We start from the raw sequence: 15,377 nt of genomic DNA, 5'->3' as shown, positions 1-15,377 counted from the left end.
AAGGTCATGAAGAACCTAGGGGCAGGACGAGAATAAAAACGCAGACCTACCAGAGAAAGGACTTGAGGACATGGGGAGGAGGAAGGGTAAGCTGGGACGAAGTGAGAGAGTGGCGTGGACATATATACACTACCAAATGTAAAACCAATAGCTAGTGGGAAGCAGCTGCATAGCACAGGGAGATCAGCTCAGTGCTTTGTGACCATCTAGAGGGGTGGGATAGGGAGGGTGGCAGGGAGGGAGATGCAAGAGGGAAGATATATGGGGATATATGTATATGTATAGCTGATTCACTTTGTTATAAAGCAGAAACTAACACACCATTGTAAAGCAATTATACTCCAATAAAGATGTTAAAAAAAAAGAAAGATGTAATGGGGAGTCTGCTGGGAAGATTCTGGGGAAAGTTTTTCACTTATAAATAGAGATACATCGGGGAATTCCCTAGCTGCCCAGTGGTTAGGACTCTGAACTCTCACTGCCCAGGGCCCAGGTTCAATCCCTGGTCAGGGAACTAAGATCCCACAAGCCACATGGCAGGGCCAAAAAAGATAAAAAGAGTTGCAGCGAGGCATCTTCTTTCTTTGGACTTTATAGTGTCTAGAAGTGTCATCTTGAACTATGACAGCCATCTTGTGAATACTGGGGATGCTAGTATCTAAGGACAAAGTCAATAAACCGAGGAAAGCAGAACAGAAAGACAGAAGAAGGTGGTCTTTGCCGACATTGCTGGATGGAAATTAACCAACTCTGAAGGTGCCCTAACTTGGGACTTCATTATGTGACTTGCCCTACTATTTAAACTATTTAGAGTTGAGTTTTCTATTTCTTCTAGTTGAAAGAATCTTAACCAATAATTTTAGTAAACAGATAACATAGCAAATAACCTATATGGGTTTTTTTTTCCTTATTAGACTACAATGGAGTGTGGACAAAGAGCACATGTCGACCCTGTTGTCATCTCTGTTGTCTGTGTTGGACTCCAGCTGTAATGTAGATGTTCTTACAAACCTCCTCTGAAAAAGACCCTTTGCACACTAACCTTGATAGTCTCAGATCTAGGCAACAAAAACAATAATAGGCATGTCAGGTGGAGCCAGGAAGACATATTTTAGGGTCAGTGCTATATGGAAACTTCTTGCTTCTACTGATGAAAATAATGAGAATTTTCAGGCTGATTCTACCACTCATTGCTGGCACTATTTAGCCCCGGGGGAGAATTCTAATGGTAATTATATTCAGGAGACTTTAAGATATATATTGACACTGGTTCTTTGCAGTTATTATGATATTATTTATACAAGTTTCAGTACTTTTACCTTTTTCTCCTCCCTTTCCATCTATTCAAATTCTGCCTGTATGCCAAGATGCAGCTGAGATTTCACACTTGTCATAAACACAGTGCACCATGATGTAACTCTGATGTACCAAAATACCTATATTTCTGAGCATCAAATACCTACAAGACCCTGGAAGTACGTTATACATATAAGGTACAACCCTACTTTGCATAGCTTATGATCTAATTGACAAACTAGGACACAAAGAAAGCATGGAGTAGCATACTGATTCTCAAACTTAGGGTGCATAAAAGTCCACTTGTTACACCTGTTAAAAATCATTTTCCTAGGCCATACCTTCAGAGATTTTGACTCAGTAGTTTCAGCTTGGTGTTCCATAATCTTTATTTTTGACAAATTCCTCAGATTGATTTTGACTGTAGGTGTAATGAGACTCTCTATTGGAGAACATTGTGGAGTGGAGAGAGTGACAATTTTGTGTTTCTTTGGACTGTGGTGCCATGCTGAAATGGGCCTGTGGTAGGAGTATAAAGGCATATATTCATTCAGATTATCTTAATAGTGGTAACGGTGAAAATGGAGCTAATTGTAACAGAGAGATGTTAAAGAGATAGCTTTCACAGGGTTTGGTGACTAATTACATATGAATGATACAGAAGAAGAAAAGGTCAAGGATAACAGTAAATATCCTGATTTAAGTGATTCCCATCTCTTGTTGGCTCTATGACTGATTCCCTTATTCCCTAAACTTTAAAGGAAGATAATAATATCTACTTCATAGCGTTATTATGAAGTATAAATAAATTAGGGTGTTTAATAAATACTCAAAAATATTTAGTTTTCTAAAAGAAGTTTAATAACAATAGAAGGTAGCATATGGTTAATGCTTAATGAAGGACTGGTGCAAACTATAAGAATTAAAGGAGTCATGGAGGAGGAAAGATCATTGTGGTCTGGCATGAAGAATCTCAGTACTTAAAAAAATTCAATTACATTTTTAAATTTTGAGGGTTTTTTAGATTTTTTTTAAGTTAATTAATTTATTTATTTTTGGCTGTGTTGGGTCTTTGTTGCTGCGTGGCAACAAAGTTTTCTAGTTGTGGCGAGCGGGGGCTACTCTTCGTTGTGGTGCACGGGTTTCTCATTGCGGTGGCTTCTCTTGCTGCAGAGCATGGGCTCTAGGCACACAGGCTTCAGTAGTTGTGGCACACGGGCTCAGTAGCTGTGGTTCGCGGGCTCTAGGGTGCAGGCTCAGTAGTTGTGACGCACAGGCTTAGTTGCTCTGCGGCATGTGGGATCTTCCCCCACCAGGGTTCGAACCTGTGTCCCCTGCATTGGCAGGTGGATTCTTAACCACTGTGCTACCAGGCCTAGATTTATTTTTTATTGAGGGAACATTGGTTTATAACATTATATAAATTTCAAATCCAAAGAAGAAGGAACGAGGAAATCCAAAAAAGAGGGGATATATGTATACATATAGCTGATTCAATTTGTTGTACAGTAGAAACTAACACAACGTTGTAAAGCAACTATACTCCAATAAAAATTTAAAAATAAATAAATAAATTTCAAGTGTACAGCCTTACATTTCTATTTCGGTATACCTCACAGTGTGCTCAGAGCACTTCCTTCTGTCACCATAAAAGGTGATTCCCTTTATCCGTTTTGCCCTCTGCCCCATCCCCTTTGGTAACCCCTACTCCGTTCTCTATATCTATGACTTTGTTTTTGTCTGTTTTGGTTTGTTCATTTATTTTGTTTTGAGTTTTTAACAAATATTCTATATATGAATGAAATCATACAGTATTTGTCTTTCTCCATGTGACTTATATCACTTAGCATAATACCCTCAAGGTCCATCCATGTTGTCACAAATGGCAAGATTTCATCTTTTTTATGGTTGAGTAGTATTCATATATATACATATATATGAATATATATATCTATCTTACATCTTCTTTATCCCTTCATCCATTGATGGGCACTTAGCTTGTTTCCATACCTTGGCTCTTGTAAATAATGCCGCAATGAACAAAGAGGTGCATATATCTTTTTGAATTAGTGTTTTCATGTTCTTTGGATAAATACCCAGAGGTGGGATAGTTGGATCATATGGTAGTTCTATTCTTAATTTTTTGAGGAATCTCCATACTGTTTTCCACAGTAGCTGTACCAATTTACATTACCCCCAACTGTGCACAAGGGTTCCCATTTCTCCACATCCTCACCAACACTTGCTATATCTTGCCTTTTTGATAATAGTCATTCTAACAGTTGTGAGGTGATATCTCATTGTAGTTTTCATTTACATTTCCCTAATAATTTGTACTGTTGAACATCTTTTCCCGTACCAGTTGGCCATCTGTTTGTCTTCTCTGGAAAAATGTCTATTCAGCTACTCTGCCCATTTTTAAATTGGGTTGCTTGTTTTTTTGTTGTTGAATTGTATAAGTTCTTTATATATTTTGGGTATAAACCCCTATCGAATATTTCATTTGCAAATATCTTCTCCCGTTCAGTAGGTTGTCATTTTGTGTTTGTTTTGTTTTGTTTTGGCTGAGTTGGGTCTTCGTTGCTGCATGCAGGCTTTCTCTAGTTGCAGCAAGCGGGGAGTACTCTTTGTTGCGGTGTGTGGGCTTCTCATTGCGGTGGCTTCTCTTGTTGCGGAGCACAGGCTCTAGGTGTGCAGACTTCAGTAGTTTTAGCATGCAGGATCAGTAGTTGCAGCACATGGGCACTAGAGTGTATGGGCTTCTGTAGTTGCAACACGCAGGCTCAGTAGTTGTGGCTCGCGGGCTCTAGAGCACAGGCTTAGTAGTAGTGGCGCACAGGCTTAGTTGCTCTGCAGCATGTGGGATCTTCCTGGACCAGGGATTGAACCTGTGTCCCCTACATTAGCAGGAAGATTCTTAACCACTGCACCACCAGGGAAGTCCCTGTCATTTTGTTTTGTTGATAGTTTCTTTTGCTGTGCAGAAGCTTTTTAGTTTGGTGTAGTCTCATTTGTTTATTTTTTTGTTTCCCTTTCCTGAGTAGACTCATCTACAAAGATACTGCTAAGACAAATGTCAAAGAAAGTATACCTATGTTTTCTTCTAGCAGTTTTATTGTTTCAGGTCTTACATTCAAGTCTTTAATCCATTTTGAGTTGATTTTTGTGAATGGTGTGGGATAGTTGTCTAGTTTCATTTTTTTGCATGTGACTGTCCAGTTTTCCCAACACCATTTATAAAATTCAATTACGTTTAATTCAAGTGTATATATGCATAGTTTTTAAAAGTCTAATAGTGCTAAAATGCTATTTTTCATTTGTCTAGTTTTTTTGCACTTGTTGGCAAGTTTTCCTTCAACTCCATTTTCTGTATGGTTAAATTTAACTACATCCTGCTACTCTGTCTGGGTTGGTTACTCTCTAGACTTTTTTTGCTTTTCCTAGGAATACCTTTTACTTCTTTCCTGTGTAAGATCTACTATTTCTAGATCTATAACTTCCTTTTCTTTGGTTTAACTCCTTGTTTGTCTTCTTCAATAGCTTTTTGGAAAAGAGTGAATTTTTGAGACCTTGTACATCTGGAAATATTTTACTCTACCTGCACATTTAAATGATAGTTTGCCTGGGAATAGAATTCTAGTTTGAAAATCTTTTCACTTAGAAGTTTCTTTGTTTTTTTTCCCCAATTTCCAATGTTATTATTGAGAACATTGATGCCTTTTAATTTATTTTATATTTTTGGCCGTGCCACGTGTTAGTTGCAGCATGTGGGATCTTCGTTGAAGCATGCAGTTTTCTCTCTCTAGTTGTGGCACAAGGGCTCCAGAGCACGTGCGCTCTGTAGTTTGCAGCACGTGGGCTCTCTACTTGAGGTGCACAAGTTCAGCAGTTGTGGCACACAGGCTTAGTTACCCCGAGGCATGGGGGATCCCTGTTCCCCAACCAGGGATCGAACCCTCATCCCCTGCATCGGAAGACGGACTCTTCACCACTGGACCACCAGGGAAGTCTCCCTTTTCTGGTTTTTAATCCTTTTGATATGTCCTGTTTTAATTTCTGGGAACTTTTTTTTTTTCCTCCTAATTTTTTTTATTTTTATGTTTTTTATTTTTTGCTTTATAACAAATTTAATCAGTTATACATATACATATGTTCCCATATCCCCTCCCTTTTGCGTCTCCCTCCCACCCCTCCAGGCGGTCACAAAGCACCGAGCTGATCTCCCTGTGCTATGCGGCTGCTTCCCACTAGCTATCTACCTTACGTTTGGTAGTGTATATATGTCCATGCCGCTCTTTCACTTTGTCACAGCTTACCCTCCCCCTCCCCATATCCTCAAGTCCATTCTCTAGTAGGTCTGTGTCTTTATTCCTGTCTTACCCCTATGTTCTTCATGACATTTTTTTTTCTTAAATTCCATATATATGTGTCAGCATACAGTATTTGTCTTTCTCTTTCTGACTTACTTCACTCTGTATGACAGACTCTAGGTCTATCCACCTCATTACAAACAGCTCAATTTCGTTTCTTTTTATGGCTGAGTAATATTCCATTGTATATATATGCCACATCTTCTTTACCCATTCATCTGATGATGGACACTTAGGTTGTTTCCATCTCCGGGCTATTGTAAATAGGGCTGCTATGAACATTTTGGTACATGTCTCTTTTTGAATTATGGTTTTCTCAGGGTATATGCTCAGTAGTGGGATTGCTGGGTCATATGGTAGCTCTATTTGTAGTTTTTTAAGGAACCTCCATACCGTTCTCCATAGTGGCTGTACCAATTCACATTCCCACCAGCAGTGCAAGAGTGTTCCTTTTTTTCCACACCCTCTCCAGCATTTATTGTTCCTAGATTTTTTGATGATGGCCATTCTGACTGGTGTGAGATGATATCTCATTGTAGTTTTGATTTGCATTTCTCTAATGAGCAAAGATGTTGAGCATCCTTTCATGTGTTTGTTGGCAGTCTGTATATCTTCTGTGGAGAAATGTCTATTTAGGTCTTCTGCCCATTTTTGGATTGGGTTGTTTGTTTCTTTGTTATTGAGCTGCATGAGCTGCTTATACATTTTGGAGATTAATCCTTTGTCAGTTGCTTCATTTACAAATATTTTCTCCCATTCTGAGGGTTGTCTTTTGGTCTTGTTTATGGTTTCCTTTGCTGTGCAAAAGCTTTTAAGTTTCATTAGGTCCCATGTGTTTATTTTTGTCTTTATTTCCATTTCTCTAGGAGGTGGGTCAAAAAGGATCTTGCTGTGATTTATGTCATAGAGTGTTCTGCCTATGTTTTCCTCTAAGAGTTTGATAGTGTCTGGCCTTACATTTAGGTCTTTAATCCATTTTGAGCTTATTTTTGTGTATGGTGTTAGGGAGTGATCTAATCTCATACTTTTACATGTCCCTATCCAGTTTTCCCAGCACCACTTATTGAAGAGACTGTCCTTTCTCCACTGTACATTCCTGCCTCCTTTATCAAAGATAAGGTGACCATATGTCCGTGCGTTTAACTCTGGGCTTTCTATCCTGTTCCATTGATCTATCTTTCTGTTTGTGTGCCAGTACCATACTGTCTTGATTACTGTAGCTTTGTAGTATAGTCTGAAGTCAGGGAGCCTGATTCCTCCAGCTCCATTTTTCGTTCTCAAGATTGCTTTGGCTATTCGGGGTCTTTTGTGTTTCCATACAAATTGTGAAATTTTTTGTTCTAGTTCTGTGAAAAATGCCAGTGGTAGTTTGATAGGGATTGCATTGAATGTGTAGATTGCTTTGGGTAGTAGAGTCATTTTCACAATGTTGATTCTTCCAATCCAAGAACATGGTACATCTCTCCATCTATTTGTATCATCTTTAATTTCTTTCATCAGTGTCTTATAATTTTCTGCATACAGGTCTTTTGTCTCCTTAGGTAGGTTTATTCCTAGATATTTTATTCTTTTTGTTGCAATGGTAAATGGGAGTGTTTCCTTGATTTCACTTTCAGATTTTTCATCATTAGTATATAGGAATGCCAGAGATTTCTGTGCATTAATTTTGTATCCTGCTACTTTACCAAATTCATTGATTAACTCTAGTAGTTTTCTGGTAGCATCTTTAGGATTCTCTATGTATAGTATCATGTCATCTGCAAACAGTGACAGCTTTACTTCTTCTTTTCCAATTTGGATTCCTTTTATTTCCTTTTCTTCTCTGATTGCTGTGGCTAAAACTTCCAAAACTAGGTTGAATAAGAGTGGTGAGAGTGGGCAGCCTTGTCTTGTTCCTGATCTTAGTAGAAATGGTTTCAGTTTTTCACCATTGAGGACGATGCTGGCTGTGGGTTTGTCATATATGGCCTTTATTATGTTGAGGAAAGTTCCCTCTATGCCTACTTTCTGCAGGGTTTTTATCATAAATGGGTGTTGAATTTTGTCGAAAGCTTTCTCTGCATCTATTGAGATGATCCTATGGTTTTTCTCCTTCAATTTGTTAATATGGTGTATCACGTTGATTGATTTGCGTATATTGAAGAATCCTTGCATTCCTGGAATAAACCCCACTTGATCATGGTGTATGATCCTTTGAATGTGCTGTTGGATTCTGTTTGCTAGTATTTTGTTGAGGATTTTTGCATCTATGTTCATCAGTGATATTGGCCTGTAGTTTTCTTTCTTTGTGACATCCTTTTCTGGTTTTGGTATCAAGGTGATGGTGGCCTCGTAGAATGAGTTTGGGAGTGTTCCTCCCTCTGCTATATTTTGGAAGAGTTTGAGAAGAATAGCTGTTAGCTCTTCTCTAAATGCTTGATAGAATTCACCTGTGAAGCCATCTGGTCCTGGGCTTTTGTTTGTTGGAAGATTTTTTATCACAGTTTCAATTTCAGTGCTTGTGATTGGTCTGTTCATATTTTCTATTTCTTCCTGATTCAGTCTTGGCAGGTTGTGCATTTCTAAGAATTTGTCCATTTCTTCCAGGTTGTCCATTTTATTGGCATAGAGTTGCTTGTAGTAATCTCTCATGATCTTTTGTATTTCTGCAGTGTCAGTTGTTACTTCTCCTTTTTCATTTCTAATTCTATTGATTTGAGTCTTCTCCCTTTTTTTCTTGATGAGGCTGGCTAATGGTTTATCAATTTTGTTTATCTTCTCAAAGAACCAGCTTTTAGTTTTATTGATCTTTGCTATTGTTTCCTTCATTTCTTTTTCATTTATTTCTGATCTGATTTTTATGATTTCTTTCCTTCTGCTAACTTTGGGATGTTTTTGTTCTTCTTTCTCTAATTGCTTTAGGTGCAAGGTTAGGTTGTTTATTTGAGATGTTTCCTGTTTCTTAAGGTGGGATTGTATTGCTATAAACTTCCCTCTTAGAACTGCTTTTGCTGCATCCCATAGGTTTTGGGTCGTCATGTCTCCATTGTCATTTGTTTCTAGGTATTTTTAAATTTCCCCTTTGATTTCTTCAGTGATCACTTTGTTATTCAGTAGTGTATTGTTTAGCCTCCATGTGTTTGTATTTTTTACAGTTCTTTTCCTGTAATTGATATCTAGTCTCATAGCATTGTGGTCGGAAAAGATACTTGATACAATTTCAATTTTCTTAAATTTACCAAGGCTTGATTTGTGACCCAAGATATGATCTATCCTGGAGAATGTTCCATGAGCACTTGAGAAAAATGTGTATTCTGTTGTTTTTGGATGGAATGTCCTATAAATATCAATTAAGTCCATCTTCTTTAATGTATCATTTAAAGCTTGTGTTTCCTTCTTTATTTTCATTTTGGATGATCTGTCCATTGGTGAAAGTGGGGTGTTAAAGTCCCCTACTATGATTGTGTTACTGTCGATTTCTCCTTTTATGGCTGTTAGTATTTGCCTTATATATTGAGGTGCTCCTATGTTTGGTGCATAAATATTTACAATTGTTATATCTTCTTCTTGGATCGATCCCTTGATCATTATGTAGTGTCCTTCTTTGTCTCTTCTAGTAGTCTTTATTTTAAAGTCTATTTTGTCTGATATGAGAATTGCTACTCCAGCTTTCTTTTGGTTTCCATTTGCATGGAATATCTTTTTCCATCCCCTTACTTTCAGTCTGTATGTGTCTCTAGGTCTGAAGTGGGTCTCTTGTAGACAGCATATATATGGGTCTTGTTTTTGTATCCATTCAGCCGATCTGTATCTTTTGGTGGGAGCATTTAGTCCATTTACATTTAAGGTAATTATCGATATGTATGTTCCTATTCCCATTTTCTTAATTGTTTTGGGTTCGTTATTGTAGGTCTTTTCCTTCTGTTGTGTTTCTTGCCTAGAGAAGTTCCTTTAGCATTTGTTGTAAAGCTGGTTTGGTGGTGCTGAACTCTCTCAGCTTTTGCTTGTCTGTAAACGTTTTAATTTCTCCATCAAATCTGAATGAGATCCTTGCTGGGTAGAGTAATCTTGGTTGCAGGTTTTTCTCCTTCATCACTTTAATTATGTCCTGCCACTCCCTTCTGGCTTGTAGAGTTTCTGCTGAGAGATCAGCTGTTATCCTGATGGGGATTCCCTTGTGTGTTATTTGTTGTTTTTGCCTTGCTGCTTTTAATATGATTTCTTTGTGTTTAATTTTTGACAGTTTGATTAATATGTGTCTTGGCGTATTTCTCCTTGGATTTATTCTGTATGGGACTCTCTGTGCCTCCTGGACTTGATTAACTATTTCCTTTCCCATATTAGGGAAGTTTTCAACTATAATCTCTTCAAATATTTTCTCAGTCCCTTTCTTTTTCTCTTCTTCTTCTGGAACCCCTATAATTCGAATGTTGGTGCGTTTAATGTTGTCCCAGAGGTCTCTGAGACTGTCCTCTGTTCTTTTCATTCTTTTTTCTTTATTTTGCTCTGCAGCAGTTATTTCCACTATTTTATCTTCCACCTCACTTATCCGTTCTTCTGCCTCAGTTATTCTGCTATTGATCCCATCTAGAGTATTTTTTATTTCATGTATTGTGTTTTTAATCGATGCTTGATTCATCTTTAGTTCTTCTAGGTCCTTGTTAACTGTTTCTTGCATTTTGTCTATTCTATTTCCAAGATTTTGGATCTGGGAAATAGAATCTTGGATCATCTTTACCATCATTATTCTGAATTCTTTTTCAGGTAGACTGCCTATTACCTCTTCATTTGTTAGATCTGGTGGGTTTTTATCTTGCTCCTTCTCCTGCTGTGTGTTTTTCTGTCTTCTCATTTTGCTTATGTTACTGTGTTTGGGGTCTCCTTTTTGCAGGCTGCAGGTTCGTAGTTCCCGTTGTTTTTGGTGTCTGTCCCCAGTGGCTAAGGTTGGTTTAGTAGGTTGTGTAAGCTTCCTGGTGGAGGGGACTAGTGCCTGTGTTCTGGTGGGTGAGGCTGGATCTTGTCTTTCTGGTGGGCAGGTCTACGTCTGGTGGTGTGTTTTGGGGTGTCTGCGGACTTTTTATGATTTTAGGCCACCTCTCTGCTAATGGGTGGCGTTGTGTTCCTGTCTTGCTAGTTGTTTGGCATAGGGTGTCCAGCACTGTAGCTTGCTGGTCGTTGAGTGAAGCTGGGTGCTGGTGTTGAGATGGAGATCTCTGGAAGATTTTCGCCGTTTGATATTATGTGGAGCTGGGAGGTCTCTTGTGGACCAGTGTCCTGAAGTTGGCTCTCCCACCTCAGAGGCACAGCACTGACTCCTGGCTCCTCAATTTGGGATGATTTGTTGTCCATTCATGTATTCCACAGATGCAGGGTACATCAAGTTGATTGTGGAGCTTTAATCTGCTGCTTCTGAGGCTGCTGGGAGAGGTTTCTCTTTCTCTTCTTTGTTCTCACAGCTCCTGGGTCTCAGCTTTGGATTTGGCCCCGCCTCTGCGTATAGGTCGCCGGAGGGCGTCAGTTCTTCGCTCAGACAGGACAGGGTTAAAGGAGCAGCCTCTTCGGGGACTCTGGCTCACTCAGGCCGGGCGGGAGGGAGGGGCACGGAGTGCGGGGCGAGCCTTTTGTGAGGTAGTCTCGGAGTGGTGTCAGGAGGTTCCCGAGGAGCCCACACAGCCTGGGCCTGGTGACATAAAACTGTACGTTTATTCAGCGGTGACACGGTGTCAGGACGCCTTGTGGCCAGAGTTGTATGCCTGGACCTCCTAAGTCGTCGTAGCCATAGTCCGGAAGAGGTCCGAGCCCTGCCAAGCTCCGCGGCCTTCTCTGGGAACTTTTAAGATCTTCTTTTGTCTCTGATGTGGAATTTCATGATAATGTGTGAAGTGATTTTCTTTTATTTTTGCTGGGTCTCTGACATACACTTTTTTTTTTTACAATGGAATCTTTGTTTTTTTAATTAATTAATTTAATTTATTTATGTTTAGCTGCACAGGGTCTTTGCTGCTGCACATGGGCTTTCTCTAGTTGCAGCGAGCGGGGGCTACTCTTCGTTGCGGTGCGTGGGTTTCTCACTGAGGCGGCTTCTCTCGTTGTGGAGCATGGGTTCTAGACACACGGGCTTCAGTAGTTGTGGCTCGCAGGCTCTAGAGCACAGGCTCAGTAGTTGTGGTGCACGGGCTTAGTTGCTCCGCGGCATGTGGCATCTCCCCGGACCAGGGCTTGAACCCATGTCCCCTGCATTGGCAGGTGGATTCGTAACCGCTGTGCCAGCGGGGAAGTCCTGACACACACTTTCAATTTGGAAACTCATGTCTACCAGGTGTGAGAACTTATTTTATATAATTTATTTTATAATAATCTCTGTATTAAAGTTTTCTTCATTTTCTCTCTATATAATTTCTATTATTTGCATGCTGAGTCTCCTGGATTAATCTTAGATACTCCTCAAATCATCTAGTGCTCATCTCTTAGCTTTTTGCTATGCTTTCTGGATTATTTCCTTAATGTTATGTTCCAATTATTTTATTTTATTTTTAAACTTTGGCTATCATAATTTTAATTTCCAAGAAAGCCTGTTTTGAAACAGTGTTCCTTTTTAAAAAATAGGATCTTGCTCTTCCTTCAAAAATGCAATAGTGGGGGCTTCCCTGGTGGTGCAGTGGTTGAGAGTCCGCCTGCCAATGCAGGGGACACGGGTTCATGCCCCGGTCCGGGAAGATCCCACATGCTGTGGAGCGGCTGGGCCCGTGAGCCATGGCTGCTGAGCCTGCACGTGAGGAACCTGTGCTCTGCAGCAGGAGAGGCCACAATAGTGAGAGGCCTTCATACCGCAAAAAAAAAAAAAAAAAAAAAAAAAAAATGCAATAGTGGGACTTCCCTAGTGGCACACTGGTTAAGAATCCGCCTGCCAATGGAGGGGACACGGGTTCAAGCCCTGGTCCAGGAAGATCCCGCATGCTGTGGAGCAACTAAGCCCATGTGCCACAACTACTGAGCCTGTGCTCTAGAGCCTGCAAGCCACAACTACTGAAGCCCGCGTGCCTAGAACCCATGCTCCACAACAAGAGAAGCCACTGCAATGAGAAGCCCGCACACCACAACAAAGAGTAGCCCCTGCTCTCCACAACTAGAGAAAGCCTGCATGCATCAATGCAGCCAAAAATAAATAAATAAATAAATAAATAAAACGAAAAATGCAATATCTTTTATCATAGACTTTCTTTTCTTTCTATCTATCTATCTTTCTTTCTTTTTGCTGGCTTATTTGTTTTATTTTTCTTTATTTCATATTGGAGATTTTATCAAATATATGGTAAGTTTTACAGTTTGTTCAGATTTAAGAGAAGCATCAAAGTAATTGGAAGCTCAATGTGAGGGGTAGAATTTCTTGATTAGAAGGGTTCATTATAGACAATTTGGTGGTGAACTGACTTTTTTATTGAAGTTACCTCTCTATTCAGAACTTACAGATCCTTTCTCTGGGACGTTTCAGCTTATATACAGAAGGATCTTTCCATCTCTTTTTCAGGCTTATAAGATGCTGCCAGTGTTATGAAAGGTGCTTGGAGAGAGACCATTGGTTATCAATCCCCAGATCTTCTGACAGCACCTCACTCTAGTAGTCTACTATGCCTGGTTTATGAGCCTAGAGCTTCTTATGTGCCATTCCTCCACAGATGGGGATAGGTTTGTAACTACTGTTTATATCGTCTTTGATACAATTCCCTTGTTTTGGGCCCCTTTTCTCTTCCCTACCTTCTGTGGTACCTGGTATTTCACATTCCTGATCCTTTCTGGGGTTCTGCTTGGCTGATTGACTTGCTTCTTGTTGCTTTCCCCTTCAGTAAGCACTTTCTATCCTCTGTTTAGTCAGTTACCGTTGTTCTATCTTTGTCTCCCAACTTAAAATATTATGGGTCTGGGTTAGAGATGTCACAGCCAGAGTTTGTGTTTTTACTTTTTCTTCTTGTTTTGGAACAATTTCAGAAAAGGAAGGAGGCAGAAACTCCTTTAATCTACCATCCTAAAACTGGAAGTTTGTTCAATTTTTCTGAATGGCGTTGCAGCTTATTATCTCACTGGATAGTTTCAGCTATAAGCTACCATAATGATTTTGATATCTTTTGATTTTTATTTAAAATTCAAAAATCTGAAAAAATGTTCACTAAGAGATGGTTTCTCTTAGCATCTTAGGCAAGTTACAATTTGGCTGTACAGTCTGTTGGCATTTCAGTGCAAACAGTATTGGTCTCATTTTTCTTTCCTAAGATGCTCTGTTCTTTACATAAACAGCAGTAGAAGCAGTTGTTCTCTTCTACTGTGAGAGAGATTATCTCTTAGTAGCAAGTGGAGTGATTCATTCTCTGGCACATCTTAGAGGAGACTTTATTATTTGTGGGGAATAGAGTGTGGGGAGAGGAGAGTTCCAGCAATGTGTCAGATATTACACATTCTGGACCTACATAAAAAGAAGCAACCTCTTCTCCCACTGCAATTTCAAAACCTAGAAGTAACACCTCACATCTAAGGCTCTGAGAAATCACATTATTCATAACAAGGACCATGATTCACATAAATGGAACAAAATGGAATTATCAAAAATAGATTTTGTAGATGACTCTGCAGCAAGAATATCTTGTAACATAGCTTATAAATTGGCCATAATAATAGGTAGAACAATTGCATTGAAGTTCTAACTGCCTTCTCCTCCACCTTGACTGAATAACATTTATACTTCTACCATGGCACATCCTTGAAGGTCAAGGTATTTGGAAAACAGGTTTTGACATGAGGCCTCCTATGTCTTTTTTTTTTTTAATTGTAGTCCTTTTGAAATGAGACTTGCTTAAACATACCTTGTGTTAACTGTGCTTATTTAATTGGTCACCTTGAATTATTGGGCATTTGTCATTTTTATGCTTTGTATATTGACCCACTATTATTTTTAGTAGCAATGATTCTAATAACTTGTGGAGTAGGTTAGAAGGGCTTCACATTTGATGGAATTTGAATTCCTGCCAGACCTATTATTTGTTTCAAATATGAGCAATATGATTTCAGTCCTTTTACCTGGGCAGTTTTTCTCCTTTTATTGATTTCCTGCCTCTCCAAGAGTAATAAATCCCTTTTAGGGGGTAGTAAACAGAAAAAGACTTTACAGTTTGGTAACCACTACTGTATTTTATATATATATATATATATATATATATGTATATATATATATACACACATACACACATGTATATATACATACACACACATACACACACACAAGCACACACACACAGTATTGAGTGCCTAATGTTCAAGGAGTTGTGTGAGGTGTTTTAAGGGATCTAAAGATGAGAATGTCAGATGCTTTCAGCTGCAAGTAACAATGACAAAGACATATTATGAAGACATTAATACATATAAAGACATTTATTATTTTGCTAAAAAGGAATCCAGAGGAAGTCCAGTTCCAGGGTTGGTACAGTGGCCCAATGATGCCTTTTAGCTTTTTGCTTAGCCATCATCAGTGGTTGGCTTTTTTCTTCAGGATTATATATTAATGTTCACAAGATGTCTTTGCTCTAGATATCATGTCATATAACCATATCCAATGGCACATAAATGGCAGTTTTTCCTCATCTACCTGTTCTCATCAAGGAAGAAAATTTATCTCAGAAGTCTCTGGCACATTTCCTTTGTATCCCACTGGCTCAGATCAAGTTAGGTGCCTATAGCTTAGCT

Source organism: Mesoplodon bidens, assembly GCF_964165515.1.
Source record: "Mesoplodon bidens genome assembly, chromosome: 7".
Classification (NCBI taxonomy): domain Eukaryota; kingdom Metazoa; phylum Chordata; class Mammalia; order Artiodactyla; family Ziphiidae; genus Mesoplodon; species Mesoplodon bidens.
Note: the sequence above shows the minus strand (reverse complement) of the source record.